The sequence below is a fragment of the Athene cunicularia genome (assembly GCF_003259725.1).
Source record: "Athene cunicularia isolate RWA chromosome 4 unlocalized genomic scaffold, athCun1 chr4_part1, whole genome shotgun sequence".
NCBI lineage: Eukaryota > Metazoa > Chordata > Aves > Strigiformes > Strigidae > Athene > Athene cunicularia.
The window spans coordinates 25,510,017-25,529,764 of NW_020799098.1; the positions used below are offsets into that span (position 1 = coordinate 25,510,017).

Genomic DNA, 19,748 nt, shown 5'->3' on the forward strand with positions numbered 1-19,748 from the left:
GGAGACCTCATCACTCTCTACATTTTTTTTTTTTTTTTTTTAGGACATAATAGTGTTACCTTAAGCAGAAGGCAGGAATAGTACAGCAATCTATATGAGCTTGGCTTACAGAGATATTGACTGCAAGAAGATCAAGAAAATATCCCCAACTCCAAAAACTGTCATTCACATTGGGTTTGTTGCTACTCCTGATTATGGTGGTGTTGGAGATGTAGGAACTCCAAGTGTGTAATAACACAAGCACAATTTGGGACAGGTTGAACAGAAGCTTTATTAACTGTGATCACAGAGAATGTTTAGAATAGTGTATCCCATTCTGCTCCCCTGTTCTCTCAAGTAATTGCAGAGACCCAACCTATGTGCTTTTCAGGGAGAAAAAGGAGGAGGTGAGGAAAACCAATCATTTCAACGTTAGGTATCCACCCCTGGGAGGGATGGACTCCTTAATGAGCTTGCTAACTGTCACAGTCCTAAGAAGGAATCCAGCAGTAAATAACATGACACTACAGAGATGGCTCTTGGTGGAGCCTATAGGAGTGGCACACCTCATGTTACCTTAGCTCAGAAGCAGGGAGTTGGAAACAACCACAGACTGTTAACTTTTAGTTGAAAGGAATGTGCTTTTAGTTAGGATAAACTTCTTAGCCAGACCTCTCAAATATTAAATATAATGTTACCATCACAGTAGGCTGCCAGAAGAGTCAGTTCTTGAATGGAGACAGTGTCAGAACAAAGTGAGATTCCTGTCTTCCGTAGTGGCTATTCTTATTTTTAGATTTTTAAATTAGCATAGACATCTCTGTTTCTCTTTGAAGATCTTGAATTTGAAGGAAGTGTCTTGACCTGATGATCTTCCCAATGGATGGGACTGGTTGAATTTGCCTTTGAATAAAAGGCATAAGGGTTTTCTCTTGTGAGAAGGGTGGTAAAGAAACAGTGTTTGTTGCAACAGGATTTTATAATTAAAATTCCCCAGTTTTAGAGGCTTGGTCACTTTTTGGAATATTCTAACAATGAGCCATGTCAGCGCTTCTCATAGCATGTTCACGGGTGGTTGGGAACTTTGTTTGGGGGAATTGCTAATCTTTGGGCACTGAACAGTGTTCAACTGTGATATCACTGGTTTAATGATCATTTCATGATGAGGTAGGTTTTTCTGGACTCCCTTTTTATTTGTCTTCTCACATTTATGTTTTATGGGGACCTCCCTTCTCCATAACATATGGAAGGATGGTGTTTAATTTTAAGTATAGATGCAGAAAAGCAGATGGGCCATGAAGCATATGTCCTTTCTCACTTTCCTGCAGTGCAGAAACTGCCAGACTGTGCTTCCCAAGCTGTGGTGATACTCAAATGTATTCTGGGTTTCTGCTCTCAGGCCTTTCCAGGCATGACCTGCCTCCAGGCAACAGGCGCAGACTGGTATGACAAAGTTCATTCAGACCCTGTTAAGACTGATGTGATCTAGATCAATTTAAAATATAAAATAAATATTCTTCAAGTACTGTGCTGTGGTTATTTTTCGTCCTAGTCTTTCTTCATTGCAGTGGTGGAACTTTGGTACACATGTGTTTTCAAGAGGGGAGAAAGGAAAGACTCTTCCTTTCTAGTCATACTGAAATCCCTATGAGCTGTGGACAAGTGTTTGGTAATTTGGATTTTGTGACTTACCACTCATGAATACTCTTTTCTTGTAACAGGTTGCTGAATGCAATAAAGCCGGGATTGGTAAAAAAGATCAATAGGCTACCGACCCCCATTGCAGGCTTGGTGAGTATAACAAGTGGAAAGGAATCTTTTCAGTGGTGCTTTTTGCACCTTAATTTTATGACTGTGTGATTCAGATAACAATTATTTTTGTAATTTGAACTCTACTAACCTGCTAAATTCGGACAGTCTCTCTGAAATCTGAACTCTCTGGTTAGTCAGTTTAAGACCTTCCAGTCTTTTCATCAGAAGTGGGCAGTATTCAAGAGGCAGAGTATATTTTTAGAGGAAGAATATCTTCTTGGTTGTATGTCATCCTTCAATTGTGGTGCTAGCTTTAGAAAGACTGGAATGCACGTGTTAGAAGCTATCACCACAGAAAGATAGTTTTCTGGAAACTTGTGTGTTTTGTCTCATTTTCTCTTTCCTCAAAATACCACAGTCTGCAGATAACATTCACTGCGCAACTATCTAGGGAACTGTTTCATGTTGACTTTTGGAGCAGAGTAAAAGTTAGCCAAAATCTATTATAAAAGAAGATGACCGCAGAGGACATGCTGACAGCTCTCAGGAGGTCACCTCAAGGGGTGGCACAGTCCTGTGCCTGCTGCTGGGGAAGGAGGTGGGGGTATGAACAGATTTTGGGTCTAACAGGATTAGCCACATAGAAACATGGCTGTATTGATTTTACCTTGAGATATGGCTGGGAATAAAAGGACCCATGAGCAAGTGGAAGGTGGCCATCCTCTGTTTAGACCAATATTTATATATAGTATATATGGTCTGTTTAGACCATATATATATATATATATATATGTGGTTCCTTTCTGTTCTGGCACCACTCACATTTAGCTTACGTTCAACTCTAGTTGTGCAAGATTCATAATGTATTACTTGTTGATAGCTGAGGTTAACATCCCTTTCTATAAACCACATTAAAAAGTTTCAGTGTATTAGAAACCTTTACATTTATTTTTCAAGTGGTTCTGTAATCTTATTACATGCCCTCGGAGGCTGGGTCCTTCAACCTGTAGATTGACAGGCATATTTCTGCATGAATACTGTCTAGTTTTAGGATTTCATTTGTGATCCCCACCACCCTTTCTCTAAAGTTTCCTTGTGTGCCTGACTTTTGCCTCTAAAACCCATCCAGTTTTATTCCTACACAGTCTTATTTGAAAGGAATATCTCATATAAACAGCTGCAAAAGATACCAGTAGTGCGGTTTTCTTTTCCTTGGATCCCTTTCAGGAAAGACTCAATTTTTGTTATGACTGTTTTAAGAAGATGATATTGAATTATACTGTTTTTTTTCTTATTCATATGTCAAATCCCAAAGGTAAGGTGGTTGCAATAGGAGGGACATAGAAAAAGTAATATGTGTGTGTATTTTTCTCATTCCTTGAGATAAATCTCTCTTGAAAGATGTGTATCTTCAAAGCATTACCAAAAAAAGCGGTTTTCAGACTATTGATGATACAGCAGATAGCAGATACTTTTTTGTGTTGGAAAGTGACTTTTTTTACTTCTGTACCTGTGTCCTCTACTTATCTTTAGTAATTACTTTCCTAAATATTTTTCCTAATGAATACTTAGTCTATTAAAAAAGTTCACTGGTGCTTCTGGCTTCTTGAACGTTACCACTGGGTGTTCTTCTACTAGTTCTGTGAATTATTTGCTCCAAAGAAAGCAAGCCATCAAAATGTCCCCTTGCTTTCAAAAGTGTCTGGTTCCCATATCTGCTGACTTCGTTGCCATTTTTACTTAGGGTAGTAAGTGGCTGTTTTAAGGATTGCATGTGAATTTAAATCATCAAATATTCTAGTCTGTTACGCATATTTGTGATGTATTATTTTAAAGTACAGACATCAGGAGTATGTATGAGGATGTGTCTTTCTCTTTTCTCTTGCCTGTACCATGTACATGTGTCTGAAAAAAAAATTAAAATAGCGACACTATAGTCCAGAAGCAGTTATACCTTCTAGTTAGTTGACCACATATGAGGGACATTTAGTTTGTTTATTTATTGCCAATTTTCCTTTATTATTTTAGCTTTGGTTGACTTGACATAGTATATAGTTACTTCTTTCCAGTTATTTCACCCCAGTGAGTGTGATTTCCTCCAGCACACATAGAAATACTGTGAAAACTTCAGTACTTTTTCTGCCTTGTCTGAGATACATGCCTTTGGACTCCCAGATGCTGCTGCCTAAAAAGTGTAACTTAATAATAACAGAATTAATTCATTTCTTCATGGAAGTGGATAGAATAAGTGTTTAGTTTACTAGTAGAGGCAATAGGTAGGTTTTCTTTTTTACAGAGTTGGAGCTAAAACTTACGAGTAATTGTGAAATACTCAAACTGCCTTCTGTTTCATCTTTAACAACTGGACACACAAATAGTCCTGTATTATGTAGCTCTACAAAATGTCAAATTGAGTCTAATTCTCCAGATGATACTTTATTTTTCTCCTTTGTTATTGTAACGACAAATGAAGTATGCTCTATTTGAAGGAAAGCAATAGTAAATTTGAAGCCTGTATCAGAGACATGCTGAGGTGTTCACCTGGGAGTATTATCAGGTATAAAATTTTGCCTATGTCTCATGTTTGAGTGACTTCTCATAACACTGCTGTGAAGTATTATGTATAACTGGTCTAGTGTTGACAGACTGAATTCTTTAAACTTTTCCTGATGTTTAAAGCTAGATGAATCTGCGGTTATTCTGAAATTCTTACCAGTGACTTCCTCATGTGGTTTAAGAGGGAATGGCTTAGTTGCAGACCTTTTTTATACCAGAACACCAGTCATGTAAGCAAAATTTATTGGTTACAGTGTTGTTGTGTTAAAGTAAGGACTCGAGGATCTGCACACCACTGAACTAAGAACAGGCCATATAAATACACAAAGATTATCTTTGTCTAGTTGCAAATCTAAGTCAGGATGTGGATTGTATGCAGCATTATGTATAGAATTACATATGTTCAGCTTGGCAGGCTTGTTTGTAATTTGCTTTGATCTCTGTAAGTGCCAACTGCTTCTGTTATCACAGCAGAAATGATACATTGCTTTAATGAAATAAAGCATAGGACCAACGGTTTGGTATTCAGATTTACATTCCTGTTCAGTATTCATTAATCCAGAAAGCTAATGCTCCCACCAAAAAGCAAATTCACAAAACATCCAAAGAACATATTAAACCTAGGTAGGAATAACAGGCTTTGCTGAAAGAGCTGTGTTGCCAGAAGAAATTTTCTCATGTGAGATATTGATACTGAAATCTTAGTTTTAAGACTGTCAGCTTTCCAGAAGCATCATTTCATGTATTTAATTATTCAAGAATGGAAAAGTTTTGGCTGAGTTATTAATTACAAGACCATCTGAAGCTGCAGAAGTCTTACAAAGGTGGATTATTAGAGTACAATGAATATAATTAATGTGTAAGTGATTTTTTACAAAACCAGCCATTTTTTTCAGTGAGTTGCTGTTTGTTTCTTTCATTTTTGTATGATGTCCATTGTGGGAACAACTAATTTTTAAGGTTTCTACTAACTGCAAGTTTGTACAACTATACCATATTATATAATTAATTCTACAGAAATAAAAAATTTCAAGCATCATTGTAGATAAGCTTTGCTCTGTAATGCTAACCACTGTATGTTGACTATCTTTTTTCCTCAGAAAAATGTCTAGGTTTTGCTTCCTGCCCCTGAATAATGTCACTCTGTGAGAAAATAAAAGGTTTCTGCCTTATCTTTTGTTTGACAGGGTTTAGGAGAGTTTATAGCATTACTTCAGTTCCTTGAACAATCCCCACAGGAGCTCAGACACTTACTTCAGAGGCTGTGTGAAAGAATCTCACATATAATAGTAGGAAGTAGTCAAGACAAAGTTGGAGGGCTGAACTTTAGCTTGGATCTTGGCTCATGTTTCAGTACTACTGAATAAAAATGTGTTTACTGTGGCATCCCGTTTTCAGCTTGTGTGCGGTCCTCAACTTTGTGGCATTTGTATGATTTAGCAATGGAAAAAATAGCTCTGCAAAAGTCACCTGGTTGCATGGTCATAGCACCAAGATGAATAAAACTGTAACATGCTGTTTAAAAAAGCTTGTTCCTTTGAAAACAAGGGGATATTTTTTTCTGTGATTATTTTTCTAGGAAGTTTCTCTTGGCAAAGTGTTCTCTGGGAACTTGTTACGAACCGTATTAAGAATAGCTACCTGTCTGCTGGTGCTGGTAATTTGTTTTTATGCTGTGCTGTTGCATAAACTCCAGTTTGTTTGTTTTTTTTAAGTCGTATGATGTCCCAAAGAAATTTCAGCATTGTGTTAGCTTTCAGAAGACTGTGCTTCTAATTAAGTTCAGCAAATGAGATCTTTTTTCTTCATGCAGATAAGAATGTGAAAATAAAATTACAAGACCCAAATACAGTATAGTGTATTTCACAGAATTAAAAATAGAGAAAATAGAGAAATACATGGAACTTCAACTGATGTGAATTATTTTGATCACTCTTTCCACTCATACTTCACTGTTACAATTTTTTTTTCCTTAAAAAATTATATTCTCATTTTTTCTTTTAGTTTCTTACTCTCACTTTAATTCTTTGTAATACTTTATGGAAAGAGCCTGCTCCTATTGTAATATATATAAAAAATATGTATCTAATTACATATATTATAAATAACTATATAATATTTATATATAATAATATATTTATATATTGTAATATAATAAATATGCATAATATGTAGTATGAATATAAATATATCTATAATATTCATAATACACGAGAAATTCTGTTTCCTTATTTTGTATTTTTTGCTGCTGGACAAATTCATTTGCTAGCACAATTGTATCCATAAAAAAAGCCTTGCTGTGTAAGTTGTGGTACACATGAAGTAAACAGAAGCAAAATTTCCTAACTGTCTAAAAGCAATAAGTTCTTGTCACTTGCATCCAAAAGCATTTTTGTGAATATTGATGGAAAGCAAAATGTCAACATCATAGCAAAATGCTGTGCAAACTGTTCTGCCACAGTTTCTGTGGCTCTTCCTTGCTAAATGGTAATTGGCTTCTAGACATCTCCCGTGCCTGCCTTCAGTTCTAATATCTGAATACTTGACTAAAACAATACATAGGGTCTGGTCAGTGGTTCGGAGCAGCACTGTGTGCTTTGGCTCATCATGTACAGTAATATGTATTGAATCCCTTCACTAAAACAATAGCATAATTTAAAGAAATGGCTTGTATCCATTGTGCCCTTTATGCTTGTGTTGTTTAGTTTTTTTACCCTCCCAGCTTTCTAGACTCTGACTTCAAATTTATTATTAATTTAGATTTTCCTGCCTGTTTGTTTTGGTGTGATCTGAGCTGGACAGAGCTACCTTATAAAATTCCTGCTTAACGGATTGAGTTGTATGCTGTACTCACAAACATTTTTAAGTTTTGTGAAGAATGCAAAAGTAAACTAGCAGGTGTTTCTTATCCAAGCTCTTTGTAACCAGAGTCTATGTGGAACAATCTACAGTGACACTGTAGTTAATTCATCACAGAAGAGGAAAACAGCCATCGGTTCAAATTTGTCAGGAAGCATAGAGGAAGCAGCATTCGTGGGGAAAAAATCAAATGCAAACCAATAAAATCTAAAGTTTTACATTGAACTTCAGCTGGTTTTATTTCATACTGGATTGAAGATTTTTATTGTTTCCAATTAACTATGCACATGCTGTCCAGAAAGCATTGCTCTCCTCTCATTTAGAGAAAAACTAGTGAGTCAAATGCAAAACACAACTCTGGCATCTCATTTAGTATTTTATTGGTTGAAATGGATGTGTTTGCTCTGGTGTTGGGTTTGGCTCCAAATCTCTCATACTTTTGATGCTGGAAACTAATCATCGATCTGACAGTAGCATATGTGCTGGAGACGTATTCCACTGCTGCACTTTCATTCAGCCTATGTTGTCCAGGCTTCCAAGTTTGAACTCTGACTTGATGTATGGATGTAAGAGAGGCTGAAATAATAGGAAACTAATAAGACATGAACTATCAAAAACCCCAAAGGGAGGTAAATGACCCCACGTCATTTATTTGCTTTTGATGGTCTTAGCTGTGTTTAACTATAAAGCATACCCTCAGAGAAGTGAGTAGTCTTCATCATCCCCCTCTGGCTCATGACCTGTCCTTAACATCCATGACTGGTCCCTTCTGTCCTCAGCTACCAGCTGGAGTGTTGCATTTATGATGGCTGGAGGTGAAACTTGAAGTGAGTGACATCTCATTTGCTTCTGAATTGGCTGTTATTGATCCCTCCCAGGTTTCTGTGTGCTTTCTGAATCACTGGCCCCAGCCAGCACTCGGCCAGGGCTTCTGCAGACCAACCTCACTGCTGGCCCTGAAGTCCCTTCTTCTTCTGGATGCTTCCTTAGTTGCAGAGCTTACAGTGCACTCACTAAGCTAAGCTGTTTGTTGGCTGGGACCACTACTCATCATGCTCAGGAAACTGTCTCTTTCTGCCAGGATTCTGTCCCTTGTTATAAGCTGAATCTCATTTAGCACCCAGAGTGCACTGAACGGTTTCCTTGTTGGGTCAGGATGGCACCAGCCAGGATGGGTAAGGGTTGTAGGACACACGTGAAGGACAGCTGTGAACCATAGCTGCTGTGGACAGATGCAAACTTTGTCATGTTGTTGAGAGATGTTCCCAAACTAGACTGGTTAGGATTCAAAGGTGCAGTGGTTTCAGTCAGCTTAAGCTGTGCCCTGAGCCTGCTGAGCTCTACTGCTGAGAATGTCATGACTTGGTTTGTCCAAATGCTAATAATGTGTAAGCTCTTTGTGGCAAGGATCATCTGCTAGTCTGTTTTTGTCTACACCTCACCCCATGAGTCCTGCTACATGGCCAGGACTCCTAGACAGTATGTTAATACAAATAATAAATAACACTTACAAAAATATCACAGGCATTCCTGTGTCATTCACAGTCTGTTTTTAGACTGCTTTCCCAATTTGAGTCTTCACCCATGGCTTTAATCAGTAGGTTTCTAATCAGCTTTATTCACATTGAATAATTTAAAATGTTAATATGCAAATCCAGAGGTAAGGGGAACATTTTCTGTGTTAAAACCAAGAGAAGAATGGTCACTGCAGAGAATCTTTTTTGTAGTTTTTTGGTTGGTTGTTTTACACACATACCATTTTATTGCCCAGACTTGAGAAGGGAGAGCCAATTACCGCACTTCAGAAAAAGTGCCTGATTAAAAGCAAACAGTCTACCTGTTCTGAGGCTGTCAAGTGACTTCATATGTTATGAATATGTTATTTATAAAACTATATAAATAAAAGCTTAATGTAATGATTGTTTACTTTTTTCTTTTTTTTTTTTTACATAGGAGGTCTAATAAAGTAAAGGATTCCAGAGATAACATATGAAAATGGTATAAAGAAAAACATTGCTGCTGTTGAAGCCCTAATGCCAGGCAGCTGAAATGTGAACTTGCCCTTATCATGGTATTAACCTTTACTATAAATGACAGAGTCTTTCCTCGGGGTGGGGAGGGCAGCTGGCTTCCAGGAGGAGCTCATTTTGTACCCGTGGAAAATGCAGGTTGCCCACTAGATTAATTTTTAAATTTGCCTTCAGATCCTAAAATGTCCTTCTGCAAGTTCAGCCATGACTTGCATTATGTTGGTTTACTGACTTTGGTTAAATGACTATTTCAGAAACGGCAAGCTTTTGAAGAATGATCTTAAAGTATCTGTAAGTATCAGAAAAAAACAGAGTCTAACAGACAAAATGCCGTTTGCTATGTTGCATAGGGCTGCAGTAAATGAAGTGAGGAATCCTGTGCCTTCCTCAAACTGTTGTCTTAGAAACTAAAGGCCTCCTGAGTAGAATGACTTAAACTCTCCAGGACAGATCCCACTGCTGAAGCTTATGACTTCTCTTAATAGTTGGGCAAATACTGCATGCTCTGGAGGTGTGTACCATCTTCAGGAGTTTTCAGTGGAGGAGTTGGATGCCCTGAGTCTGCGAATGTGTTGGCTGTGCACTGTGATGAATGTGGCACTGTTGGAGTTGTATTCAGGCACCGGCAATCTTTGGTAACTTCTGTTGCAAAATCTATTAGTTTGCCAGTGAGGATATAGAAAGAAGCACTGAGCTGGTGCACTGCATGTATTTAGGCCAGTACATATAAAATAAACAGAGCTACTATCCTTGCCTTGAGGCTATAGGATGTATCAGCTTTTATCCTTAACAAGAAAAGCTAGACCTGAGGCTATGGTTGCTTTCAGCTGCTCTGAATTTGACTTTCCTACACCTGCTATGCTAGCACTAGCACTCATATGGTTATTAGCTGGAGTGGGCAACTGATCTGGCTGAAAAATACCCTTCTCCATTTTACAGCATGTAACTGCATGAGCAGGAGTGCGGGCAGGAGGGAAGAGGCTCACCAAGTTGGTGAAGGAGGTGTCATTCAGTTGGTTTAAAGTAGTTCTGAAACTGCGGCTAGGGAGCTTAATCCTTAAGTGCAACCCTTAAGTTATTGACCCAAATCGAAGGATGTGGGAACTTGGGAAAGTCTTACTCTGAAATCCCTTGTTTAAATGTTGTCTGTATTTAAAACTATACTTAGTAGTACTCTCACTCCCTAATTCTGGAAAGCTTCTCACAGGTTGGAGTCTGTAGGTCTGTGCTATAAATACTCTGATCCTCAACAGTTTTTTTCAGTGACATGTAGCCTCTGCTCCAGGGAACAGTTAGATGCCAGTATTTATTTGAGAGAGTGAAAACTAAATTCAGTGTAAATGGGGTTGACCAGAGTAAGAATATTTGCTGTCTTTGCTGCTACCTTGAATTTTTACAACATACAAGGTGCTGATGCACATAAAATCAATGTGATACAATCTAAAGAATGTTGATAATCAGATAACAGTAGCAGGACAAATGTAAAAGGGGAGTGTGCCTTCCCAATAGCTCTTAACCTGACAAGTCCCTGGGAGCAAAAGTTTCCACAATGTGATCAGACTGACAGATCTGCCACCTCAAAATGGGTCAGGGAGGCTCAAGCTTCCTATTACCTTCTCCTCCTGTGAAAAGCGGAGCAAGCATGAGTTAGCAGTGGTCTATTGTGACCCGGGCCCTTGGGCTGAAGACGGTGACAGAAGAATCCTGTCTCTAATCCCCTTCTTGGCTGTGAATCAACTTGGTGAAGTCTGTTGCAGTTTACGTCTGCTAGCAACTGTTCGTACTGTTTCTACGCTGAAAACCTTTCCGGGCACTGTAAGTGGATTTCTGTCAGATGATGTGCATGTTGCTAGCAGGAGCCTACGTGCTGAATGCAGATGATGGAACGTGTCTCGCTCCAAAGATCACATTGCAGTTGTTTCCCTGGCTTAAAGCAAACAAGCGAAAAGGAAAACTAGTGGAAAACTAGATTGGTGCACAGTGATTTCTTTGGTTTAAGAGCCCAGTAAAATTTTGCAGTCCGGTGCTGTGGTCAAGAGTTCATAGAGGCTGTAATATGTGACACTGAAGTCTCCTTGCCTTCTGCATTCTTCAGTGCTCCTGGATTAAAGCCACTCGCTTCCTGCTTGGCACAATGCTTTCCAATTGTAATGCACTTCCTCTTAAATGTCCAGAGGTCTAATGATACTATTGTAAACCTGTTAAAATTAATGCTGCAGAGGAAGCAGCTTGGTTAATTGCTTGGGCAAAATATGGTGGTAAGCTGAACTATCTGACTGAGGGACGTCAAAGCCATTAACTATTAACCTTTTGAAAGCTGAACAGCCTTGTGATGCTATGTGGAAATTTGTCCCGCAGTTTAGTAGGAGAATTACACATTCATTTCTAGGTTAGCAATATAGCTAAGGGTCTAGAAAATTAATATTGCAGTACAGAGGCAGTCCTTGGCTATCTGGTGTCCTGTTAAAGTCCTTTCTATTGCCACTTCTTTGTTTGTTTCTGCCTCCTCATCTTCATGCGGAAAGCACTGTTACTTAGATGGCCAATGTCAGTTTGGGGCAATAGTGTGCACTGATTTATTACTGTGAGACATATGAAAAGGAGTTCTCTTTTCAGACTTTTCAAGAGAGTGTATTGAACTTGCTAAATGTGTGCATGCATCCAAGTGTGTACTGAGTTCAGCACAGCTTTTTTTCAGTCCATTCTGTACATTCCTTCATCACTGCATCTTTTCTCTTTGAACTGTGCTAGTTCTCATGCACAGTTTAGAATCAAGCTTGTGTTTCCCCATAAGGCCAATGGTAAACATTATGCTTTTCTTCCTTCCCCTTTCTTTTCCCTTTTAGTGGTAATGCTGGTATTATTTGCTATGCTTTTACTGCAACAGCTAGAGAGATGTTATTTGACTTGGTGTATTGCAAAGTCATGTTGGTGTGTTGGGAGGCATGTTGAACTGAGTGTCAGATGTGAGCCTTATCTTTGCACCTGTTGTGGGGCAACAAACTACAGACCTTAAATTGATAGCCTGGGCTGCTGGTGCTCTTGATTCTTGCCTTTTATAACTGTTGGGTTGGTTGGGTGCTGTGGAGCTTGGCTGCATAGCCAACAAATCCCACGGGTGTTACCAAGCATGCCTGGATATTTCTAACACCTTCTCTTAATGAAAGCTGGCCCACTGCTGTTCTTTGAATACTGTTTCTAGTTTGGTTGGAAAGAGGCTTGCTGTTTTTTCCAAAACCAATCCTAACTTTACCACTCCTGCCTAGCAACAGTATTAGGGATCTTGGAGCTAATACCTACCATTGGCTGAATGTGTGAGTTGCCAGTAGGTCTTTGCATCCTCATCTTTGCATTCAAGCCCTGATAATAGAGTCATAAATGCTCCTGGAAAGCTGCTTGATGAGCACCTTCAGGGAGAAGCTGCAGGCCTGATGCCCAATGATAGGCACGAGGAGATGGAGCCCAGTAGACAGAACTGTAAAAGCTCAAGTGTCAGTGGGACATGTATTTACTGTGCAGGCAGCAGCTAGTCTTTGGCTGACTATGGGAGGGATCCAAGGTCATTTTGGCAACTAGGGAAGGCTGAACTGTGAAGCAGCTCAGTTTCCTTGGCCAGCAGTGCGTGGATCAGGAATGCTGGTCAGTGGTTTTTGGTTTTGACCTTCCTGTCCTTCTTATCTCCTCCCCCACAGCCCACAGCCACACTATAAACACTCTCTGCCTCTTGAGCCTGGTTTTCAGACCAAGGCTGACAGATCTGCTAGATCAGAAGTGTGACGCTTGTGTATTAATTTCTGGAGTTACAGGGATCAGCCATAAAGTATTAGCACCACTCTACAGTATGTCCTCTGTTATTTAAAAGGGAGGATGGTGAATAGGTTCAGTTATTTGAGGTTTCAAGTAATCCAGGGCAATTTTCAGTGTAATTAATACATGTCAGGAATTTGACCCTTGTGGGGATAACAAGAAATTCTGGATAACTGAGGTGATACTGCAAACAAGTTGTGAATATTGTGCCAGAAAACTGTCTGCACAGGTCAGTAGCACAAGCTAATAAAATCTGTCAACTTCTGATCTAGGAAAATAATTTATGCAGCTTTTACTTGACATATGAAGAAACAGGGAAAAAAAAAAGTTCTTTTTGTACAATTCTCGGATGTTTCCTTTCATTAAGTTTCTCCTGTTACCCCTAAAGAGGTCAGACAGTAGTTTCTTCTTAAGCCATAACAACTGCATGAAAAGCATAACTTGAAATGTCCTGACAGTGTCATATACATCAGACGCAGACATGTTTTTTTGCTGTGCTGTTTATTTTCAAAGAAAATACACGCAATTTTTTTTTTTTTTTTTTAAAAACATACTAGTATTACAGGCTTGATACTGTGTATTGGAAACAGTGTATATTCTGACATTTCATAAAGCAAATTATGACAAATTCAGGAATTGCATCAATCATTGACAAAACTAGTTGCAAACTGGTAAATCAAATTGAATGGTCTCCAGAGAGTTCTGTCAGAGCTTTAATAAAAGCCTATAAAGAGGCAAAGAGAAGTGAGTAAATAAATAATGTGCACCAAAAGAACACATAAAATTCATTACTAAAGCCAGGTTTAGTAACAGACTTATGTAAAAAAGAAACATTGACAAAGTTTGTCATAGGAGGCTGGGTTTTGTTTTGTTCTGGGTTTTTTGAGAAGCAGTCAGGCTACTTTGGTCTTCCTTCTTAGTGTGGACGCCTGTATTTTGTTTTTACAATGCTGAATAGGGACTGGGTGTAATCTGATATCTCAGTGGACTAGAAACTTTAGACAAGGAAGAAGCAAGATAATTACATTCTCTTGGAGAAGTGTTGCAGTCAAGCAAAAATTTGAGTAAGCAAGGTATTAGAATTATATTAGAATGGGTGATACTTTATCTTCAGCAGTATCACACCAGTTGTTACTTGTTCTTTCATTCTGTCTAAAACAATCAAAAGAACAAAAGTCAATCCAATATTACGATTAGTTTGAAGGGAGTTTAGGATCTGTATCTTAGATATGCCTGGCCTCAATTTCTGAACATCTCACATCTTTAAACGATACAGTCGGCATCAATCAAAATCTGTTTTCCTGCGAAGTATCAACTTATTGGTATGAGTCTCCTCATCCTTTTTAATGGTAGACGCTATATGACATCTGAAGTCTGCCTTCGAAAGCATGTAATTAAGAAACAACACATAGATGCAGTTAGAAAGGAATCAGAGAAACAAGGTATTTGTCAGCACAGTGTTACCAGCAAACCTGGGATCTAACAGTCATTGGCGCTTCACAGGCATAACTCTAATGCAGAATTTGGGGAGGATAATGGAGTAGTTCTAGTGACATTCATGCTACTCGTAAGCATGAGGACAGTGCGTGAGAAAATACAAAGCCCAAAATCTGACTAGAGTCAGCACCCACAGTGTTAGACTAAGTTGGCTAGTTCCCAGGGGTGTTTGAGACCTTAAATGCTCTTTAGTCCTTACCCTCTGGTTGATCAGAGATTAATCGCTTGCTTTTTTAAATACTATTACCCAATCTCTTGAGCCACCAAATCCTGATTAAAATTTACTTTCTAAAATATGAATTTAGAGAACTGAAACTACTTGGATTCCAGACTGGTACCTATTCTTTGACGAACTGTGAGTTCTTGATGTTCTCTTACCTGCATTAAAAATTCTTGCAGATAGCTTATTTTCACAAGAGTAGTTCACCTCGCCTATTAAATTTTGTTTGGCTGAGCTTTGGTGAGCGATATTACTAATCCAGCACTTAAGCCTGCGTACAAACTATAACGTAAGCAAATTGCAGACCAAGAACTTCAAAGATTGTGGTCAGCATTCTCCATCACAGCTTCCAGTATGATTTACTCCCTTTGTATAACAGTGTACAAATATTCTTGTCCTTTATAACTTTACAATACAAGTTGGAGGAATGAAAGTGTCAGACTGAGGTTAGGAAGCAGATGGGAAGTAAATAAGAGGAAAAACAGTCAACTGCTCTATTCAGGATAATGGAAGGTGGAGTCTGGGATATGGCAGAGAATGGAAAACCCTGGATAACCTCTGTGTTGTGGGTGTGGGCAACTCACTGAACAGCCTTCTTGGGTTTGGCAGCAGCATCTATCACCCTGGCTTGGCACAGCCACAGGACAGCTCTTGCAGGAGAGCTGCTTGACGCCAGCACCTTTCCCATTTGGGGGCAAGTGGCCCAAAACCATGAGATCAGCCTGGCAGTGCAACATAGCACATTTAGGGATTTCCAGGTAGCCAAAAAGCCCCAGAAAGTGGGTGCTGCTCATGTGCTAGCTGACTCTCTAGGCTCTCTGCAGTCATGTGCAGAGCACGGGGCAAGCTGAAGCCCCTGTGCAGCTCAGGGCTGTATATGCATAGATAGAAAGAGCATGTGTGCTCAGTGTCTGCTACCCCCTGGGTGGTTGGGCTCTAGTGCAGCAGTTTGGACAGTGTTCTCACATCGCTTAATGTGGTTGCATGGCTCTGTAGCCCCTGTTTTTGGATGTTGCTACATCTTTTGACCTTGTAAACCCCAGGTAGCTCTTAGCTGGATCTCCAGATTTAAGGGCTGATGAGCTTCAGTGCAGTGCTGAGCCTCAGCTGGGTCCATGCATTTGAGTAAGGCAGTACTATGTCTGATGAACACTCCTCAGTCACTAGGAAGGGCAGTGTAGAGGTGCTTGCCAAAGCCAGTAAGTCCCATTGGCCTTGAGCTGATTTTGAGTAGCCATGTGTAACACTGCATTCTCCAGAAATCTGCACCGGCGGGAGTGCTTTGGAGACGTGAGCTGGCTGGAGACTGGGGCTCTGCAGTGCTTTAAATCAGCTAAATTGCTTGTGGCTTCTTGTTGACTTTGGAGCTAGTACAGCTGCTTTCATGGCCTGTGAAGCCTGGCCATCTTGCTGGACTCTACTGGTTCTGCTGTCTAGATATACCTCTCTCTGATCAACTAATTGAACTTCAAGCCCCTGTGTCGAGGAATGCAAAAATTCATACTTGCTATAAATTGACCCTTTTCCTTTATGACCCTTTCCTTTCCTTTCCTTTCTGACCCCTTATTCCTTTATTCCTCTCATCCACTAAGTTTTACCTTGATCTATATAATGTGACTTTAAATTGTGAAGGTTTTCAGAAGTAGCAGGTGAAGAGTTGGAAGCTTCTTGTTTGATTTTGCATCAGCATCTCTGCTAGCCTTATTTGTGACTGTTCTGAGCAGGAGCCACTGGTTATACCTAGGTAAGCTGAATTATAAGCATGGTTTCGCTGTTTTCCTCTACAGACAAAAGGTGATCTCAAGTTTGGTTAGGACAGAAGGTAGTGTATAAACTGAAATTTTAGAAATAAATTATCAGTGATAGCTGATTTATTTCCCCAACCTTTTCCCTTTGCCAACAAATGTGATAAACTATGTCTGCCATATTCACTCCTTAGTTCCAGTTCCTAAGACTTGGTATGATGCATGTATTCATCTTCCTAACCTTGTTGCTTTGTGCATTCCTTGGGGAGAGAGGATGTAGCAGAAGTATGGCTCAAATACACCTCCACTGTGTTAACAGTAAATGGAAGGACAGGAATGTCTCTCCTGTAGGAGGGATCCTTTATATTTTGCTGCCCAAAGGAACCAGAACCAAGACATTGTGAAAGAGCTGGGAGAAATCCTTGCAATGGGAATACCCTGTATTAAAGAAGAGTTCCTTTCTTTCCCTCTTGTTTTAATAATTTATTTTATGCCCATAAAGTTGAAGAAATTCTGCTTCTTAAATGCATTGTATTATTGTACTACTTTTTTCCTCCCAAAAGCTCAGTCTTCACAACTGTAAGCAATTATGGCATCCAGACGTAATCAATGAATCTTGCTTTCCAAATGGTCCTTCAAAGGCCTGTTTGCACAGCCTCTATAGACTTAACCAACAGTAGTAACTGGCTATTCTGCATAGTCCATCTGAGTTTGCAGCTACCTTTTCAACCATCAGTAAAGCATACCCCCAGAATACTGGAATAATTGTTCCAGTTCTTGAATTATATCTGGCATAAGCTTTACTGATGGCTGAAAAGAGGTTGAAAAGAAATCACTGCCAAACTATTGGGTATTTATTTTGCCTTGAATATTTACCATAAAAAAAATTCCAAACTGGTGATATCAAGATGACTGACAGTTATGGCCATTCTACCTAGACAATAAAGGTATGTTTTCAAATCTGAGAAAGAAACAACAGATAACATGGATTGAATGTTGTGGTATTTAGTACTTTAGGCTGTTACACTATATGTGGTCAAAGTTAAGAATAGACACTGATTTACTTAGCATCTTTTTGAACAGATATTTTGGTTGTCTGTAAAATGTACTTGCAGCAAATTGAAAAGTACTGATTTTCTTCTCTTTCTTATTCCTCACCAAAATCATTCTAGGCTTCTAAATTTGAAAGCTTTCTATTTTTTTTTTTTTTTTTTTTTTTTTTTTACTGGAAGTAAAAACAATAATGTAGGTTTTTCAACTGGGACGTGCTGAAACTTCATTCAGTACAAAAAGCCAATTAAAATAAAAAATTTTTAAAAAGTGGTTTTAGACTTGAACAGCTTCTTTTAGAAGTACTTGCAAGGAAGCTCCAACCTGTACATTAAAGAAGTCCAGTATGTTTTAAGTAATGTTGGCATGAAAATGCAGAGCTGTGAGTGGGGGGAAAATTTATGTCAGGTATCATGTAACAGCAGTAAAGAGATTTCTGATGTTTATCAAACTTTGAACACCACAGATTATTAAAACATATTCCTTGGCAACAAAGAGTAGATGTTTAATTTGAAAGGAGAAATGGAATTTGTTGCTTTTTTTTTTTTTTTTCAGAGGTCATGAACTGAGCAGGAATGAGTTCTCCTTGGCAGTTTCACTATTTTGCTGTTTGCCTTGGGGAGCAAAGATTTGGTCTGATTTGAAGAGCTACTGCCAGGCCCCTGGCCCCCACAGGCAGCTTTCTTGCATCTTTTGAGGCCAACCTACAGCAGTTGAACTTGGACATTGGGACGCAGAGGCCCTCCAACAGCTCCGGCTGTGTAGTATCCTGATTCTTGCATAGCAGATTGCTGTCTTTGCTGAGAGAAGTCCAAGTAGGCAAAGGAGGACATACTACATAAAAGAAAGGGGCAAGAAAGTAAAGTCATGTTAATAGAAGCTGTTGCAATTAGAAGTGTAATTAGTCTGCCAGATGGTGCTCATATATTCACTTTCAGAGGTTTCACATCAAATTGATTTAAATTTTAGGTAACAGTTTCTTTTGTACCTTTACAGTTTGAAACCTTAAAAATACATTATACAAAATTTCAGTTGTTTTCTGGCCTTGGATGTTCAAAGTTTTGTTCTCAGCTAGTTCAATACAGCTGGATGCAGCAAAACTTTTCAAATGAGATTCATTGTGCACATATTTTTATAAAAATCCTGTATTTCTGGGATTGTACACCTTGAATGAAATCAAGTGCCCGAGTAGGAAGACAGCTGATGAATGACCAGGGGAAAGTAAGAACTGAGGCTGTAACTCTAATACAGCTTTGTGTCTATGATTAATTAGGTTCTTTTGTATTAGAAAAGCATTGGGTGTAAACCTCACTATTGCCAATTTCCAGTTACTGCTTTTTTGTCCTTGCCATCTGCTTTGGATGTAGTGAGAGAGGAGAACTCGAAACAGCCTGTAGTGCTCACTACAGTATTTTTTCAGATAGTTATCTCTGAATGTGCATGCAGGTGCAGCAATTATGCTTTAAATTACCTCAGTTGGTTCATAATAGATTATGCTGGTCAGGTACCTTTTGAGGTGGAGAGGCTTATGATGCACAGGATTTTCCTTATTTTCCTTCTCCACTAGCCCTACTCCATCCCAAAGGTCCTATGGCAGGTTGCATCTGATCACAGAATCACAGAATCATCTAGGTTGGAAAGGACCTTGAAGATCATTCAGTCCAACCATTAACCTAACACTGACAGTTCCCAACTACACCAGATCCCTCAGCGCTATGTCAGCCTGACTCTTAAACACCTCCAGGGATGGGGACTCCACCACTGCCCTGGGCAGCCCATCCCAACGCCTAACAACCCGTTCTGTAAAGAAATGCTTCCTAATATCCAGTCTAAACCTTGCCTGGTGCAACTTGAGGCCATTACCTCTTATTGCTTGTTACTTGGTTCAAGAGGCGCATCCCCAGCTCTCTGCAACCTCCTTTCAGGGAGCTGTAGAGGGCGATGAGGTCTCCCCTCAGCCTCCTATTCTCCAGACTAAACAACCCCAGTTCCCTCAGCCGCTCCCCGTACGACCTGTGCTCCAGAGCCTTCATCAGCTTCGTTGCCCTTCTCTGGACACGCTCGAGTCATTCAATGTCCTTTTTGTAGTGAGGGGCCCAAAACTGAACACAGGAATCGAGGGGCGGCCTCACCAGTGCCGAGTACAGGGGTCAGATCCCTTCCCTGTCCCTGCTGGCCACGCTATTGCTGACACAAGCCAGGATGCCATTGGCCTTCTTGGCCCCCTGGGCACACTGCTGGCTCCTGTTCAGC

At 39.5% G+C, this 19,748-nt stretch overlaps 1 protein-coding gene across 1 annotated transcript in view; it reads left to right on the forward strand.

Annotated features, from left to right (window-relative positions):
* LIMCH1 (LIM and calponin homology domains 1) overlaps positions 1-19,748 on the forward strand; it is a 111,976-nt gene that overhangs the window by 10,673 nt on the left and 81,555 nt on the right. Inside the window, 1 exon segment of the mRNA XM_026847119.1 lies at positions 1,701-1,770. The gene's annotated coding sequence lies outside the window, so the exon portion shown is untranslated.